We start from the raw sequence: 20376 nt of genomic DNA on the forward strand, positions 1-20376 counted from the left end.
CAAGGCAGTGCAAGTCGAGGCTCACCAGTCAGTCATGGCTGCAGTCCCAGGCAGGCCATGCAGGCTTGATGCATGCCTCTGGCCGGTAATTGATAATCATTAAGTAGCTGTCTCTGTACAGGTAAATTTTTAAAGTGCTCAACAAAGGTGAGGGAGTAGAATAAACAATGTCATCGAACTGAGGGTTCTTAGAGGGTACCTTTACCATTTTATTCAAGTATCACTTCACAGAAAGGCTGAAAAAGCATGACACCCATTGGTGCTTTACATCACATCCAAGTTTCGTTGAATGATTCCAAATGGTCCCTACTGGTTACCAATGTATAGTACAGCAAAAATTGCAGCCTTGTTACTATATAAAGAGAGTGCAGTATCGCTGGGCCTGAGGCTGACATGCAAGGTACCACACTTTTGCACTATTACAGAACAGGGTTGTAGGGATCTTTAAGTGAAATTTCGAACTTCTGCATGCAATGGCAGACCACAGCAGGGTTTCAAGAAAGTGCCTCTTTAAGAGTGTGTTGCATAATGTATACACAGAGAAAGCAATGGAAAACTGAAAGTAAAAATGTAAGAACATGGGAATCCCAATCAATGATGGTACTATATACCGGGTGATTATAATTAAACTTTCCCTATTTAACATGGTATATTACATAAACGAATTACCATACGAGTACCAAACTTGATGGCATTAATGTCCAGAGTATTGGGTGCATGATTTCCGTGCTTCACAGCACCACCGTCTAGTTCCAACTATGGCCACCAGGACCTGTGGTCAATCATTGTGATTCATAGTCTCACACACCTGACCAGTCACAGTGCACTGGTTAACGTGTCATAATGAGTTTGGACAAAAAGAGCCTTATTGGTGAAGCTCTATTATCAAAACAACAGTACTGCTACACCTGCGCTTCGATAATATCGCCAACTGACAGGATTATGGAAGGGTCCTCTTTATCCGCCTTCTGTGCGGAGCATGATGGTGAAGTTCGAATCACCTGCAGAAATGGGCGTTGCTCCAGGAAGAGGCCGACGACCGGTTGCGCTACAGGTAATTGATGAAATTTCTGTTGCTATGGCAGACAACGCTGCGTCCACTTCCCGACTGTCAGGCATTCGCATGCTGTTCACAACAGAATGGAAGGCGCTTCGAACCATTCTCAAATGGTATCCGTACAAAATCCATATCGTACAGCATCTTGCACCACACCATAGGATGCACAACTTCACGTTGACTTAGCTTTCCACTTTCTCACAAGGATTGAAGTGAGGAGGTGCAATGAACAAACAGAACTGGCAAGTGAGTGGATAACCACCTCCAGTCACTGTGCATGATGTTCCTCTGTATGGTGAATGTGTCATGGTATGATGTGGCTTCACGGCTACGTTCATCGTAGGCCCATTCTTTTTTGAAGAGGTTGGCACTCAAGGACCAGCATTACTGTAATATGCTTCACCAGCGTGTCATACCCACCCTACTGGAGACAGACGCATTGAATTCAATAGTTTTCATGTAAGATGGGGACCCACCGCACACTGCTCATGAAGTTCACCTGCTTCTTTGAAACACATTTGGAAATGATCGAATTATCAGCTGGTCGTTTCCAAATGCTTGGCTGCCACAATCTCCTAATCTCACTCCCTGTGATTTCTGGTTGTGGAGCCATCTGAAGGACAGGGTTTACCAGGGGAACATTCACAAGTGCTAATCTGAAGCGAAGCATATCAAGAGAAGTAGCCAGCATACCTACGGACAAGCTTCGTTCTGCGGTGAAGAATGCAATCCTGTACTTTTGGACTCTTCTGGACACTGATGGGCACCGTATTCAGCCCATTTTGTAGCAGTAATGGTACGGGTATGTAATGGTGTGAAGTACGGTAGAGCACATTAAAAGTGTTTAAACTGAATTGACTCTGCAATATTTCTCTTCCCCATGTCCTTGACGCTGATGCTACCAAGTTTGGTCCTTTTACGGTAATTAGTTTCCTTGCTATAGCATGTTAAATAGAGAAAGTTTCATTATAAATATCCGGTAGATTCTAAAAGTTAACTTTCGCACAAGATAAAAATGTTGAATATAATACCAGGAAAACAATAGAGGAGTATACAAAATTTGACCACCATGTCAATACGAATACAACAAACTAATGGTAACAGAAGGAACAAATCAAGATTTGACACTGGAAGAAGGGATCAGAATGATTACACACACTGAAGAGTACAAATATCTAAAAGTAAAGATTACACAAGATGGTAAACAAGATAAAGAAATTAACTCCAGGATAAATGCCAGAAATTCACTATTGGGACATTAAATAGTATTTTATGGGATCAACGAATTAGAATGGAAACAAAAAGAAAACACACTCAAAACAATTATTAGATGCATCATGACATGTTGAACAGAAGTAAGGACAATTCGAACCCATTACTGGAAGATTGATTACAAATGAGATGGATTTTTGGACACTGTTTGCAGAGCTATCCAGGTGAGAAAGTGCCAGAAATGAAGCCATCAGGAAGAAAATGGATGTAACAAGTTTGACTGCAGAAGAAGTAAGTGGAGCGACTATCACAACAGATCATGGAACTGGAACAAACTGGAAGGAATCAAAGAGGGAGACCATCAGCAAATAGGCACAAATGAAGAGTGAAAATTAAATTTGACGTATAATATAGGAAAAGTTGCACCTCTTTTAAAATACAGAATTCTTTTTTATTTATAACAAAAATAAATTATTATGATCTCAATGGAAAGAAATTTCTTCTGAACCTATGATTGTTAAACATTATTTATTTCAAGATGACTCATTTCGACAAAAACTTGTTTTCATCTTCAGATCTCTGGAAATTCAAAAATGCATACATATCAAAAATGCAGCAAGAACACATTATACTCTTAATCCAACATAACAACATTGGTCTGTCAATAACAAGAAGGCAAAAAAAAAAAATACACATAGCAACAAATGCGTTCGTTGAAGTGAAATGTCATATGTGTAAACATGAAGCAGGAACTCAGATCAGATGACAGCAAACTTCTGAAGAAATCAGTCATCGAGAAATAAATAGTTTTTAGTGATCTTGGCTCCCAAAGAAATTTCTTTCCATTAAATTGACAGATCGCTCCCATCATATAACATGTATAGCCTACATTATAATCTCACCAGCATATGCAAATACATTGTAAAATAAGGAATAATAATAGTTTCTAGTACGATTTTAGAGTCTACAGAGTGGAAAAGTTTCACTGGCTTTTTAAACATCTCAAATATCTTAGGGTTGTGAACATATTGAATGAAAAGTGATTATTAGATTTCACTGTACAGATACTATTTATGAAATGCCCAAACCCAAAATGGCTATCTAGTCTTGTGTAAATTACAGTCATTTTTTTGTTTATGAATGCTAAACTTATACTCTATTAATTTACTTGCACTCTGTAAAGAAATGTACAATTGAAACCTTATGTCAGCTCTGCCACTCAATATACTGCCGAAACATAACTTCTTCAATACACTACACTGTTCACTATTTCAGTGTCTTGCATTTTACTACTTTTCAAATTTTGTTTAATTTGGACTGTAGTGCTGAATCCATCACGACAAATTATTTCTCAATCATCTCATCAGAATGCTTGATATTCCTACTATCCATTTGTCCAAAAGTTGGCTAACCTTCCTGCGGTCTGCATCTGGTGGGTGTTTGTGTCTTCTGCAAGTTTTTCATGCTGCTCTCTCAATTATCCTACTGAATCAGTCACAATCATTTATAATTTCTGTTGCAAAAAGCTCTGAAAACACCAGAATCAAACCTCACAATTATCATTAGGGCAGATACTTTTAGTGTTTTTCCAGGAACTCGGCAAACAAAATCACAGACAGAACATGTTCAAAATCTAAGATGAAACAACCACTTAATGATATATGTTAAATGAGTAGAGCAACAAAACTAATAAACTTGGTAAGTACAAACAAATCACAGTTTTAGAGCTAAATTTGCTGATAACGATAGGTCCCCAATGGTGGCATCAACTTTTTGAAACCATATATAAGGTGATGTAGGTTAAGATCCCAGGTATCACACCCTGCACCCATGATACCAGGTATCACATCCTACAAGCCACTCACATTGGCGGACCCTCGTTTGTGATTAATGGATGAAAAAAGATTTGTAAATTCTGTGTGATGCTCAACAGCATTAAAGAAGTTGTTTTATGATGTTGTTTGTTGTTGTGGTCTTCAGTCCTGAGACTGGTTTGATGCAGCTCTCCATGCTACTTTATCCTGTGCAAGCTTCTTCATCTCCCAGTACCTACTGCAATCTACATCCTTCTGAATCTGCTTAGTGTATTCATCTCTTGGTCTCCCTCTACGATTTTTACCCTCCACGCTGCCTTCCAATACTAAATTGGTAATCCCTTGATGCCTCAGAACATGTCCTACCAACCGATCCCGTCTTCTGGTCAAGTTGTGCCACAAACTTCTCTTCTCCCCAATCCTGTTCAATACTTCCTCATTAGTTATGTGATCTACCCATCTAATCTTCAGCATTCTTCTGTAGCACCACATTTCGAATGCTTCTATTCTCTTCTTGTCCAAACTATTTATCGTCCATGTTTCACTTCCATACATGGCTACACACCACACAAATACTTTCAGAAATGACTTCCTGACACTTAAATCTATACTCGATGTTAATAAATTTCTCTTCTTCAGAAACGCTTTCCTTGCCATTGCCAGTCTACATTTTATATCCTCTCTACTTTGACCATCATCAGTTATTTTGCTCCGCAAATAGCAAAACTCCTTTACTACTTTAAGAGTCTCATTTCCTAATCTAATTCCCTCAGCATCACCTGACTTAATTCGACTACATTCCATTATCCTCGTTTTGCTTTTGTTGATGTTCATCTCATATCCTCCTTTCAAGACACTGTCCATTCCATTCAACTGCTCTTCCAAGTCCTTTGCTGTCTCTGACAGAATTACAATGTCATCGGCAAACCTCAAAGTTTTTATTTCTTCTCCATGGATTTTAATACCTACTCCGAATTTTTCTTTTGTTTCCTTTACTGCTTGCTCAATATACAGATTGAACAACATCGGGGAGAGGCTACAACCCTGTCTTACTCCCTTCCCAACCACTGCTTCCCTTTCATGTCCCTCGACTCTTATACAAATAGTAAATAGCCTTTCGCTCCCTGTATTTTACCCCTGCCACCTTTAGAATTTGAAAGAGAGTATTCCAGTCAACATTGTCAAAAGCTTTCTCTAAGTCTACAAATGCTAGAAACGTAGGTTTGCCTTTCCTTAATCTTTCTTCTAAGATAAGTCGTAAGGTCAGTATTGTCTCACGTGTTCCAGTGTTTCTACGGAATCCAAACTGATCTTCCCTGAGGTTGGCTTCTACTAGTTTTTCCATTCGTCTGTAAAGAATTCGTGTTAGTATTTTGCAGCTGTGACTTATTAAGCTGATAGTTCGGTAATTTTCACATCTGTCAACACCTCCTTTCTTTGGGATTGGAATTATTATATTCTTCTTGAAGTCTGAGGATATTTCGCCTGTTTCATACATCTTGCTCACCAGATGGTAGAGTTTTGTCAGGACTGGCTCTCCCAAGGCCGTCAGTAGTTCCAATGGAATGTTGTCTACTCCGGGGGCCTTGTTTCGACTCAGGTCTTTCAGTGCTCTATCAAACTCTTCACGCAGTATCGTATCTCCCATTTCATCTTCATCTACATCCTCTTCCATTTCCATAATATTGTCCTCAAGCACATCGCCCTTGTATAGACCCTCTATATACTCCTTCCACCTTTCTGCTTTCCCTTCTTTGCTTAGAACTGGGTTTCCATCTGAGCTCTTGATATTCATACAAGTCGTTCTCTTATCTCCAAAGGTCTCTAATTTTCCTGTAGGCAGTATCTATCTTACCCCTAGAGAGATAAGCCTCTACATCCTTACATTTGTCCTCTAGCCATCCCTGCTTAGCCATTTTGCACTTCCTGTCGATCTCATTTTTGAGACGTTTGTATTCCTTTTTGCCTGCTTCATTTACTGCATTTTTATATTTTCTCCTTTCATCAATTAAATTCAATATTTCTTCTGTTACCCAAGGATTTCTACCAGCCCTCGTCTTTTTACCTACTTGATCCTCTGCTGCCTTCACTACTTCATCCCTCAAAGCTACCAATTCTTCTTCTACCGTATTTCTTTCCCCCATTCCTGTCAATTGCTCCCTTATGCTCTCCCTGAAACTCTGTACAACCTCTGGTTCTTTCAGTTTATCCAGGTCCCATCTCCTTAAATTCCCACCTTTTTGCAGTTTCTTCAGTTTTAATCTACAGGTCATAACCAATAGATTGTGGTCAGAGTCCACATCTGCCCCTGGAAATGTCTTACAATTTAATACCTCGTTCCTAAATCTCTGTCTTACCATTATATAATCTATCTGATACCTTTTAGTATCTCCAGGGTTCTTCCATGTATACAACATTCTTTCATGATTCTTAAACCAAGTGTTAGCTATGATTATGTTGTGCTCTGTGCAAAATTCTACCAGGCGGCTACCTCTTTCATTTCTTAGCCCCAATCCATATTCACCGACTATGTTTCCTTCTCTCCCTTTTCCTACACTCGAATTCCAGTCACCCATGACTATTAAATTTTCGTCTCCCTTCACTATCTGAATAATTTCTTTTATTTCATCATACATTTCTTCAATTTCTTCGTCATCTGCAGAGCTAGTTGGCACATAAACTCGTACTACTGTAGTAGGTGTGGTGTTCGTATCTATCTTGGCCACAATAATGCGTTCACTATGCTGTTTGTAGTAGCTTACCCGCATTCCTATTTTCCTATTCATTATTAAACCTACTCCTGCATTACCCCTATTTGATTTTGTGTTTATAACCCTGTAGTCACCTGACCAGAAGTCTTGTTCCTCCTGCCACCGAACTTCACTAATTCCCACTATATCTAACTTCAACCTATCCATTTCCCTTTTTAAATTTTCTAACCTACCTGCCCGATTAAGGGATCTGACATTCCACGCTCCGATCCGTAGAACGCCAGTTTTCTTTCTCCTGATAACGACATCCTCCTGAGTAGTCCCCGCCCGGAGATCCGAATGGGGGACTATTTTACCTCCGGAATATTTTACCCAAGAGGACGCCATCATCATTTAATCATACAGTAAAGCTGCATGCCCTCGGGAAAAATAACGGCCGTAGTTTCCCCTTGCTTTCAGCCGTTCGCAGTACCAGCACAGCAAGGCCGTTTTGACTACTGTTACAAGGCCAGATCAGTCAATCATCCAGACTGTTGCCCTTACAACTACTGAAAAGGCTGCTGCCCCTCTTCAGGAACCACATGTTTGTCTGGCCTCTCAACAGATACCCCTCCGTTGTGGTTGCACCTACGGTACGGCTATTTGTATCGCTGAGGCACGCAAGCCTCCCCACCAACGGCAAGGTCCATGGTTCATGGGGGGGGGGTGTTTTATGGTAATCACTCTTTTTCCACTCTGAATTTTTGTGAATATTACTAAATTACATCTATTAAATTATATCTATTACAATGTTTGATTACTTGGAAATTCCAATCTATCGATCAAAAAAACAAGAGACGAAATAATCTATTTATACCAAGTGTGTAATGGTGAGAAAAATGTATTTTTCATTACATGATGTGTAATTTTTTTGCATGGTAATTGTCATAGAAACATTTAAAACATAGCCTAAATTCCTATTGCACTATGGACAAAATAACGCAGATGAGGATTTAAATGAAAGACTTGTTTCTAAGTAAAATGAAATTCAAGAAAAATGAGGAATCGATTTATGAATGCAATAATCTGGTGGAAAAAAGAAGATGATAAAAACAAAAAATATATACCAAAATTAGTATATAAAATTAATTAAAAACACATGAACAAAAATTTCAAATGGGAAAAGAATGATAAGAAGAAAAATGACAGAAAATGAAGAAGTTGGTATTACAATTAAAATAATGTGCGAAAGGACTGGAAATAAAAAATTACATTTAAATCAATTAATTGAATAAAAACTGCGATCAAAGTCAGTTCTATAAAGATAATTAAATTTTAAAAGAATTAATGCACCTAACAAGATTCCACCCATAACCCCCTGCATGTGATGCCCTTCCCTATCAATTACACTATCTAACCAGTCTATGTAACACACCTTTTTTTAACACTATTAAACATCACACAAAATTCCAATTTTTTTTTCCGTAATCACTTGAAAATGCGGACCAGACCGAATGGCTGCAGTATCTGATACCTTGGGTTCTTGACCTACATAGTCATACAGACAGTTTCATGAGGTCGATCCCACCACTGGGTACCTAACCTTGCGAGTTCAATCTTTAAAAGATTAAAAATGGACCAAAGCACAAAGAAGCAACATATATAATAACAATAAAAAAGTTAACTTACCTCAAAAATGTTCTTCATTCTCTACACAAATGTATGTAATCGCAAAGCCAAGGACTCTTCAGATTTTCATTCTAGGTCCTGTATTATTATTACGAGATCACCAGCATCCAGGTAGGACTGTTCTGTAAAAATAATGCAACAACAGACTGCTGTGTAAAAGCTGCAGCAGTATAGTTTTAATGTACAGAAGTGAATAAAATAAAGTATTTTCTGGAATTGCAAATATACAATAGAAAGTAAAATGAAACGAGTGATGTTTATCGAGTGTGAAGTTTTCTATTAGATTAGTGCAGTGCACGTCTAATGTATTAGTTGATTTTTTACATTTTTGGCTTTACATTTTTTTAGTTCAAGCCATGAACATACAAAAATAATTGTGACAGTTAAATACAATCTCAGACATATTACATTGACTGGACATAATTCAGTACTCCATCCTCCTTTTCTCACCTGCAGTGGGTGCTTTACCAGTAAACTGAGCAGGATAGAAGAAATCTGAACTCTTCAATGAAAACAGTCAGTGTCAAACAAGTGAAAACAAAAATACAAAAGCAAAAGATGCAAGCAATGTTTTCAGATTCAGTTTCTCTAGTATGTATACAAACAAACATTTGTCACAAAGTTGTTAATTACACAGAGCAAGACTTGGGATCCTTAAGATAATAGCAGAGTGGAAATAATGAGTAAACACTATATTGTTACATCAATTAAGACAGCACACTTTTCTTTTGTCTAACTTATTGCAGCAAAGAATATTGAAAAAAAATTACTCTTTTCCAGAACACATTTCACTGATGCCATTTACATTACAATACTGCATTTTATATCATAATATTGTAATTAATATTTTGAAATTTGCACAAGTTTACTGTTATGAGCCAGTACATTAACACCATTTCCCACTGGCTCATATGAATAAAATGGAGGACATACTTTAATCTTAGACTTTCAGATAACATTCTCAGGTTTGTATGAATCACGCGAGTCAGAGAATACACATCACCCGAGAATGTTCTCAGTTTCAATAAAAGAGTGGAGGAAGTTGCCCAACACAAAGAATAGTCTTGATTTCATATGAATAAAACTAGAGAAGTTTCTCAGTAGTGGAAAAGTCTTTTTTTTTAAGTGATCTCTGTAGCATACTTCAAGCTGAGGAAGTTCTGTTGAGGACAAGTTTTACTGAGGGTTTTTGTTAGTAAAAAATGGCAGAATTTATATTAATCGGAAGGCAAAAAAATATAGTAACCTGAAGAAATATTGATAAGAAAAACTGTAGAAGTTTATATGGGTTTATCAATAAAAACACTGTTTGGCTGGGGAACTTCTTTCGCGAAAATGATGAAAGAGGAGGCAGCGAACTTTCAAATGAAGCAAAACTGAGAATTTTTTTTTTACTATTTATTATTATTATTATTATTATTATTATTATTATTATTAACATCATCAGAAAATGCATTTTTGTAAACTGTCCATTATTGTCTCAATAAGTTGTTGGTGCACCTAAAAGTAAAAAAGTAAAGTAGTGCAATTCTTAAAGAGAACACTGTGATGCCATTCCACATGTTATTAAGTAGTTTGCTTGTTTGAGGGAATTGAATGAAATGTAAGATTTCACATGTGTTCTGTGCTATACACAGCAGACGACATACACCAAGTACCTTCTCAGGAAAGAGAGGAGTTAGTGAGAAAGAATTCTTTCATAAGAGAACACGCTCCAAAGTTTTCATTTGACCTCCTGCAAGTATGCGATGCAGTAAGAAAAGTATATAATCAGACTAGAGATGAATGAGGAATTGTTCTAATAGCAATACAGGCTGCAAATGGAAAAATTCACTGACTTGAGCACCTGGTTTCAGTGAGACCCCCAGTGTATTTCAAGAAGCCTTCACAGGCTGTAGTTATCCTCCCAACCTTTTACAAAAACAAATCTCCTGTGCCTTATCTTTCCAGTCTCCCCACCACCTCCCAAAATCTCACCGTCCATCCACCACAGAGAAGCAATCCCCTCGTAACTCAATATCACCGAGGACTGGAGCAACTGAACTACATTCTCCACCATGTTTTCAACTAACTCTCGTCGTGCCCTGAAATGAGAAATGTGCTGCCCACCTGTCCCACAGTGATATTCCACCATCCATCAAACCTACACAATATACTTGTCCATCCTTAAACAACCCCTGCTCCCAACCACATACCTCCTCATGGCTCATACCCCTGTAATAAACCATGCAAGACTTGTCCAATACATCCTCCTACCACCACCACCACCACCACAACCACCACCACCACCTAGTCCAGTCCAGTCAGTAACATCATCTATCCCATCAAAGGCAGGGCCAGCTGTGAAACCTGTCGTGATCTACAAGCTAAGCTGCAACCACTGTGCTGCATTCTATGTGGGAACGACCACCAACACGCTGTCTATGTGTACGAATGGCCACTGACAAAATTTGGCCAAGAAACAAGTGAATCATCCTGTTGCTGAGCACGCAGCCAAACATGACACCCTTCATTTCAATGACTGCTTCACAGCCTGTGCCATATGGATCCTTCCCAACACCACCAACTTTTCTGAATTACGCAGATGAAAACTTTCCCTGCAATACATCCTGGCGGCACATGCACAGACTAGATGGAGAATGCTGCCAATCACAATGTTGTGAGACTAAGGGCAGACCCATGGGGGTAGGGGGGGGGGGGGGGATGAAGAGTAGGAAAAAGGAGAGGAGCAGGGAAGTGGGAAGATGAGTTGGTGTGTTGCCACAGGTCAGCATACAATGAAGAGGAGGATCCAGATGACTCAGGTTGTGAAGCAGCCACTAAAATGAAGCATTTTATGTTCAGCTGCTTGTTGTGTCGTAGGGCTTTCTACCATGTTCTTGGCAACAGATTGTCAGTGACCTTTCATCCTGGTGGACAGCTGGTTGGTCGTCACACCAATATGTGTGCAATGACAGCAGCAGAGCTAGTATAAGACATGGCTGATTTTTTAGGTGGGTGACAAGAGTGTAATACGAAGTGGGTGGATTGGGCACATCTTGCACCTGGGTCTTCCACAGGGATGTGATCTTTGTGGCAAGAGGTTACAAATAGGATGGCCCTGACAAAGGCTGTTGTTCAGTTGTTCCAGTCTCAAGGTGGTACTGGGCCACAAAGGGGGCACTCCTTTGTAGATGGTTCTTGAGTGTCGTGGGAGAATTGGGGGTGTGTGGGGAAATAGCATGGGAGATCTTTTTGCAGACTAGTCTGTCTGTCTGACAGCTGTGGTGAGACCCTCATCATACTAGGCAAAGTATATATGCTGCCCTCCAGTGGCCAGACTGTACAGGAGGGATTTTTTGGTGTCGAAGGAATGACAGCTATCGAAATGCAGGTACTGTTGGTGGTTGATGGGTTTAATGTGGACAGAGGTGTAGATGGAGCCATCAGAGAGGAAGAGTCAACATCCAGGAATGTGCATGCTGGTTCAAGGTGGACCATGTGAAGTGAATGGGAGAGATGGTGTACAGGTTCTGAAGGAAGGAGAAGAGGGTGTCTTGGCCATGATTCCACGTCATGAAGATGTAATCAATCAACCTGAACCAGACCAGGGGGTTTGTGGTTTTGAGAGGCTTGGAAGGAGAGGCTTGGAAGGATTCATCTAGATGGCCAATAAACCAGCTGGCAGAGGAGGGTGCCATGTGTGTGCCCCTGGCTGTGTGATGGATTTGTTGGTATACCTTCTCTTCAAAGGAAAGTCAGGATGAATCAGTAAGGTATGTTAAGACCATTGGATTAGGGGGGGGGGGGGGAGGTGGGGGGGGAGGGGAGACTGGGGGGGGGGGGATGGATTCCACAGTTTACACAGTATTTAAAGGAAAGGAAGTGGGATTGGGCGTTTAGCCAAGGACAATGATACTTTTCTGAATTAACAAATAATTTGTAATGGAAATAGTGTGCTATTCTTCACATAGGGATTCTTCAAATACAGTTGTTGAAAATTATAAACAAAAGACTACATGATAAGATTGGTCTTGCTGTGGAGGAGACGTGTGAAGTCAAATGGTGACGTAATCTACACTCAGTGCAACCAACAGAAAAACGTAATTTTGACACTACAACTCCTGGTCGCTGGTGTTGGCAGAAACGAAAAACAAGGAAGTCGACATGAAGTGTTCTGGACGAATCTGATACGAGACAAAATCGGACGACGGACCCACCGGACACCTTTTACTGCGCCACTTACATGCAGTTATCATTGTAAGCAAAATGGTTATCACCATGCGTGAATGTGCAACAGTTTTCTTGCAATTCTTGCTCTAAGGGAGATACGCAGGCTGCTAGCTTGTTGATGTACAGAATATTTAACAACCTAAAACTGGTAGTATATTTACAATGTTCAGCCGATATTTTTATATGCCGGTATGTCGATATTTTTTCCACCCATACATTGATATTTTTTTCGATATATCATGGCCCGATAATGATATTGTTTAAAATATTGATATACTGGATTCCTGATATCTATAAAAATATCAACAGTCCTATTCACAACACAGCCTATCTGGATCCTCCCCTCCACCTACTGTCCCCACATCCTCTAGCCAACAGTTTCTGTCACCCCTTTCATGTCCCCACCCCTTCACTTCTTGCCACACTCTGCCAACACACCCACCTGTCAATCCCCTTCCCTGCTCCTCCCTTTTCTGCTCCCCTCCCCCTTCCCACATCCCTGCCCCACAGCCTCCTAATACTGTACCTGGCAGTCTTCTCATGTCTCCATCTAGTCCCTGCACACTTCTCCAGACAGAGCTCTTCTCTCCCCACACCCGGACTCTTCTGCCCCTCTGCAATCAAGATTGCCGCTGAATGTAGCAGTTGGATTCTGGTCAGAGTTGCCAGAGAAAGCAGACATGAATGCTGGAGGTGTGCTCGCTTGTATGAATGAGAGAGTGTTTTCTTTTCTGATGAAGGCTTCGGCCGAAAGCTAAATGCGTAGCAGTCTTTTCATTGTGCCTGGCTGCAACTCGACATGTCATCTTTACGGTGAGTAGCAATCTACCCGTTTCCTAATATCACTGATATTCCAACCTGGACTTTTCATTGTTTCAATAAAGAAACGTTCAGCCTTGAGAAAAATATTCTGACGAATTGTTGACAGAAAATAGGAGAGAATTGTCAAATATTATTAATAACGAAACAGAGATAATAAAAAATAATGACTCTGGACGTAGAAGTCCAATATCAATTCTCTCACAATAGAAGCAATTCAGAACCCATACGAAAACTCTACAGCAAGAATAAAAAAATGGAACTTTCCCTCATCTGGATTTAAAGTTATAAAGGAATTCTCTCGGGATGCAGCCTATCGCCGATACTTTATAAAATACACTACGCAACACAATTAAGGAGTCATTTCTTTTAACTACCTTTTGAAATCTGACTCAACAGTGCCAACAACCTCCTCCTGCAATGGTACAAAAGTGAGACACCCTGCAACATCAGCCTTTGGCTCAGCAACACTTCAAACAGTAAGCTGTTAAACACATGAGTAAGAAAGGACAGATCTCAGAAGTTCATGTGATGTGTAAGATGGGTTAATTATGTCATACTGGCACCATGTTTTACCACTATTCTGTCCAACAACATTGTGGACCTGTCTCACAATTGGATGTTGTCACATCTCCTCTTACCCACATTTTATCCCCTTCTTTTGACACCTCTACAATGGAAGTCAGAACCCAGTGTTGAAATCATGGTTTTCTTAAGGGCAGTGCGGAAAACATTTCAGACACACCACTGCTCAGTATTGACATGAATACGCCTCAGGGGGTGGCACAAAGGGTGTAAATGAAATTACCTCTTCCCTTGGGGCTTTGGTTCTCACACACTCAGTGGTCAAAAACGGCAGTTTGCAGTGGAATCAGCATCAGGATGACATTCTTCGCTATCTTTGACTGTTGATATCCTCTGGACAATTCAACCCATCTCTAAGCACACTGTGGGCCTGCAACTCAACTGAACATGACTGCAGCCTTTTAGAGTTTAGCAGACAGTGGGAAATTTTTGCTCTAGTGTACAGGGTGAAACAACTAGGGTACATTTAAAATCATTCAAGGAAATTTGCATTTGATCTGAAGCAACAAAGCAGGTTTATGATTTACAGTTTTCCAGTAGCATGATCACATTGTGGGGCAAGGAGGGGATAGGGGAGGGTGGGTGTGACATTGACAACTGCGTGACTAAAAAAGCAAATGGTCCCTCTGAGACAACCTGGTTCGGCAACACCCTTGGTGTCACCCGCGAACCTTGTTTTAGCATTTTACAAATGGATCTGTACAGAAATGGTCACTGATTACTTAGCGCCAGCATGACAGCCATATCTTTCGATATCATGGAGCTAAGTGATGCTATGTCACTGAATTTGTACCTGCTGACCACATGCAAAATCTAAGGGGTGTTGAAAGGAATGTCCATCATGCCAACACCAGAGCCGTGCAATGCGATACATTTGCCTGCCCGAGACTGCCTGCCGCCAACCGCTAAAATCTGCTGCCCACACCATGGACAGTTGAGTTCATCTGTACTGGGAACAGAGTGCACGAGCCACGATGCTTCGTCAAGGCCCGCAGCTTGGTCAAGTACCTAGCTGAGTCCAAGTGTCAATAGGCGTCAGCGCAAAGGGAAACGGACAGAGCTGGCAAAGTGGGAATGACGGGCCACATATTAGCAGATAGCTTTCTGAATTACAGCAATGGCCTCAATGGCTGAATGCTTTATCTGTGACAGTCTTTTTGTTGTGCCCAACTGCGACTCAGCATCTATACTATATGCTGAGATGCAACTTTCCTTTTTGTAATACTGTTACATTCCATCCCGTCTATCCCAAATTTTCCATTATATAAAGGTCAATGAGAATGCATGAAGTAATCGGAGCATGATCCTCAAACGAAATCTGACAAATATTACATCTGCTGTCATCAATACAGACGACACATTGACCTGGTCACAGAAGTTGAAACTTCAAATTCCGGAAGATTCTCTAATGAACCTGATTTTAGCAACAAATGATGGCAAGTCTCCAGAAATTCATTTCTGTTTGAATCCTTTGCGAAATAACTGGAACAAACTAGTTATTTTACAAAAAATATTCTTTTGACTATCCTCAATCATCCAAATCGGAGCATTTTCAACAAAAGTAATTTGATTTTTGAGCGTTTAGGTTACTAAGTTTGTACAAATCAGACAATGTTATACAGGATGTGGTTAAACAGTAGTAGGACTGATTGTCTGCATGGTATACAAACTGAGAGAGGGGAGGCTGACCAGCTCGGTGCGGTGGTAGAGGAGCTTCACGAGCATAATGCAACTTAGACGTGGCTCCAACTGAGACTTCTTACTCTTTCCTCGCCTGAAAAGGGACACAAAGGGACAACAGTTTGACTCCCATCAATGACATCCGAGCAGCTGTAACGAAGGCTCTGGACATCATTCCCGTCAGCGACTTCCAGAAGGCATTCACGGATTGATAGACACGTGTCAAAGCACGAGAGGTCCTACTTCAAAGATTATTAAGGGTTTGTACCAATATGTCCAATAACTTATTTGTAATAAAATCAATCAGTGCTTTAAAATCAAGCAGTGCTTTTTGAGCACACCCTGTAATTTTGTTTTCTGTAGGACTCTGCAAGTAATTTGACAGTTCCTCCACCACCATGAAGATTTAGTATGGCTGATACCACAGAAATTTCATTCAGCTTTTATACCATAATGTTAGTAATTGCAATATAAATGGATAAAGTTTTAAAAGTTTTGTTTGAGCACCAAATGCATCACTAAAATACAAAATGTTCTGCAATTTTCTGAAACTGAACAGTTCTGTCATAAAAACACAAACTTCTGTGTCATGCCTTTGGCTGTCACAACGGAGGTGCTTTTGTACTGTACTTTTTTTTTTTTTTTTTTAGCAAACTAAAAACTACGGGCTGCACAGCAACCTGACTGTCTTCTAAATGAAAAACTTGCACAGAATTCTGATCAACAAACGGATAATTACCTAAAAACCCAACAGAGCTATTGCTTAACCAGTCTTCATGGTTTTTTTTCACAGTTTTAAGATTATAGGCCTGATTTTTTTCCACTGAAATTGAGAATTGTCAATTCAAGACGTTAGTGGATAGCTCCAGACCAAAGTCTTAACAATGCAACTGTTTGTTCTCAAAATCTCCTTACGGCTCAAAATCATCGTACTTATCAGGAAAGTTTAAATCCAAAGCACTTTTTCCTTTACAACTGATGCACTGATGAAGTATGCTATCTTTTGATTCAATGTTGTGGAGTGTCAGATCCGTTAAAAATTCTTGTGGACAATAGCATTAACTGGACACTCTGATGAATGGCACGAACACAGAGTGCATTCCATACGACTCTTCAATAGCACATCATTTATACCGAGGTCTCAGAATTTTGTAAAATCAATTTCAGGGGCAAATTTATTCCGATAAGCAATAATCATTACTTTCAAACTGCTTAGCAGCAGTCACTTTTAATTCTAAATTTTTTGCCATCAATTTGAACAGGCAAAATGGAAACAGTCTGCTGAAACTAATGTCTTAAAAAAATTAAGCACTTTATTTTTTACAGTATCAGACAGAACTTTTGTTCATGAATTTTCCCTCTGGTGTAGCCAAAACACAAATCCACCAATCGTCATTTTTCAATTTTCTGGCTGTTTTCACCATTCTCTCAGAAACTCCAAACTTTACAGCTGTCATTCTGATGGGCCAACTATTAGCAACTTAACAGGGTCAGTTTCATCTTAAATGCATAGTTTCGCTTTTACATTTAGACAAAAACTTCATTCAGTCAAAATAGATCTCTGTATTTCAACAGGATGAAAACTACTTGCACAGTGAGGAAGATGGCACAGTGTGGTTAATCCTGGGCTTGAATTCAGGAGAACAGCAGTTCAAAATCCCAGCCTTGCCATTAACATTTACGTTGTCTGTAATTTCCTTAACTTGCTTACAACACATGTCACGATCGTTTTCTTCCCAATCCAAGCTTGTGCTCCATATTTAATAACCTCATTGTTGACAGGGAGTTATGCCCTAATTGTGTTTCTTTCCTTCCTTCATTCATTTATAAGTGTTACTTTATTAGTAATCAAATTCTGGGCACAATTGACTGTTTGAAATAGCCTTTCATGTTACAATAGTTGAGCAATATTGTTTACATTTTATTTTAAGGGTTGAACTGCGAAAAGGTCAAAAGAGTGCTCAGTGCTCCATATTTGCCTCACACTTGACAGCGATATGCAGAGTATAGATGTAGATACATATTTTCATCAGTAGCAGTTGAATCTGAAACACTTGGTATCTTATTAGTCAGCTCCATTCAACATAGCTACTGTGAACAGACAATGGACAGGTGAAATATGTTTGCCAACATTCTTCAATAGGCTACAGCCTGGATAACCAGGAATGACCACTGTAGAAACTCGTAATTTCAGAGTAATAGGGCTTCATGGAGAAGACAAATTGGTCATTTTTTCACTGAAATACACATCATAGTGACTTGACAAAAGTAACTTTAGCTCCTCTTTTAGTGAAACATTTCCACCTACTTATCCGTCCTTTTTTTGTGCCAAACAGTGAGACAAACAGAAATAACACTATTATTCAAAGACAATAATTAAACTTAAGTCACCATGACTTGTGATTGTCCCCTGAACATAACAAAAGGTGCGACATGGTTCTTAATAAAGTGCGGGATCACCACGGATAGCAATGCATGCTCTGCAACATGCTGTCATTCTCGCCACAGGGTTGGTAAGGAGTTCTTGTGGTAGAGCGTTCCATTGCTCCACCAATGCAGTTGACAACTGCTGGATGGTCACTGGTGCATGCATCCCACACCTATGCTTAAGTTCTGTAGAAAACCAACACAGCTGTTCATTTGACAGATTTCTTCACCTCCAAACAAATATGCAACAATGTACAGAACAAGAACTTGACTTTAGTGAAAATTTCAATAATATGAAAACAGGTAACAAAATTACATTGTGTAGAACATTCTGTGAACTTGAAATATGCTTCCATGTGCTTCTGTTATACATGTAACTATTGAGGTATCCATATTTATTTTCACATGGATAACTGAAGCTGTAGCCTACTGAAGAAACAGCTAGCAGTAGAGAACACAGGTTGTATTGCAACAATGTGCAGTCACCGTTTAAAACTTAGTAAAAGCCCCTTCATTAAAAGGCCCTTCATGAAAATTTGCCCAAATATTTCTTGCATAGTTTTGGACAAACACAAATGAAATTAAGGTATCCTGTACATAAAAACACACTGTCTTTACTTAATGCTAAACTAACTGCATTACAAATGGCCTCACTGAGATACGAGTTTAAAATTGCTTTAATATCCAGAAAAAAATCAATTTGAATACTAAATGAGCCAGCCACTCCTGAAAGCTTAATTTTGCAGATCCCGCGAAGAAACAAACAGACAATTAACTCCCCACAGCACAGATTTCTAAACGACAATTACTTTAAAAGATAACTCTACTTGAACTTTTACTGTTTTTCGTCATGACGAAATTTTTTGATACAGAGTGCGCATCTCATCATGATCTGTATTAAAACACACAAGACTTGTAATTATACCTTATACTACACAAACTATTAACTACTGTAACAACTCACAGGAAAGTAACACCTATTCAATGAATGAAATCACCTTAAAAGGAATGATCCTTGCCACAAATCTCGGCAGTATTGCCTTAACCCTTTCAGGCCCGAATTTTTTATAGAGAAAAGAAAATTTTTCTTTATGTGGTAAAGTTTTTAAGTGATTTTTTTAATGATTTTAGAAGCAAGACCTATACAAAATATGTACCTATTTTCAAAACTTACTTTGTACAGTTGGCTTGATTTTATGGGCTAAAATAACTAATTACGAAATATTATCTATTGTAATAAATAGTAAAATGATCATTCAATAAGAACTGGTCAACTCCTCAAAACTGAACAAAGAATTATCAGAATATGCATCAATAAAAAATACCAAGTTGATTGAGTATGGAGAATCCTCCCTAATGAAACTGTCTCTTGTGAGAATGACCCAATCACCAGCACAGTGAAGAAGAAAAGAATCTCATATTTCTTTCGTGTCTGACAACTGCTTGACAACAGGATTCATGAGAAGTCTCAGAAAGAAGATAGGAGGACAGTGGGTCAAAGAAATTCAGCAAGATCATGAAGCAGTCGGACTCAGAATTACTGATCCAGAGAACAAAAACAAAATTAACATTGAGTGTGGTTTCAGTTTCCTGAGACTGCAGGGGTGTGTGTGTGTGTATTGTTGACAAATGCCATTGGCCGAAAGCTTTAAGTTTGAAAATCTTTTTGTTGTGCCTATCTGCAACTCAGCATCTTGCTATGTGGTGAGTAGCACCTTTCGTTCTCATAACATTGTTACATTCCATCCTGGATTTTTCCATTGTTTGATTCCCAGTAAAAGGTCATATTATGGAACCACAACAGCCTTGGATAACGGGAGGGACATACAAGGAAGAATCTTAAGGAAATGTAATTCATCTATGAAGGAAGTGGCATAGAAGGTGCTTGTTTGCCACTTCTTGAGGACTATTCATCTGTCTTGGGTCCTTACCAGGTAGGACTGATAGTAGAGATAGAGAAGATCCAATGAAGAGTAGTACATTTCATCATGGGATCATTTAGTCGGCGCAAAAGCGTTACAGAGCTGCTCAACAAACTTCAGTGGCTGAGTTACATGACAATTGTTGTGCTTCACGTGGAAGTTTACTACCGAAATTTCAAGAGAGCAGTTTCAGGGAAGAGTCAGACAACTCAAGAAATTAGAGTAATACATAGACTTACTGAAATTCTTCCCATCAGCAAGTGGTGCAA

General features: G+C 39.4%; 1 protein-coding gene across 2 annotated transcripts in view; it reads right to left on the minus strand.

Moving 5' to 3' along the window:
• The window catches only part of LOC126475433 (uncharacterized), an 80816-nt gene that overhangs the window by 43232 nt on the left and 17208 nt on the right, over positions 1 to 20376 (minus strand). For both annotated transcript variants that reach the window (XM_050103285.1, XM_050103284.1), the window contains exon 2: positions 8463 to 8584. The gene's annotated coding sequence lies outside the window, so the exon portion shown is untranslated. The remainder of the gene's footprint in view (positions 1 to 8462; positions 8585 to 20376) is intronic.

Source organism: Schistocerca serialis, chromosome 4 (genome assembly GCF_023864345.2).
Source record: "Schistocerca serialis cubense isolate TAMUIC-IGC-003099 chromosome 4, iqSchSeri2.2, whole genome shotgun sequence".
Classification (NCBI taxonomy): domain Eukaryota; kingdom Metazoa; phylum Arthropoda; class Insecta; order Orthoptera; family Acrididae; genus Schistocerca; species Schistocerca serialis.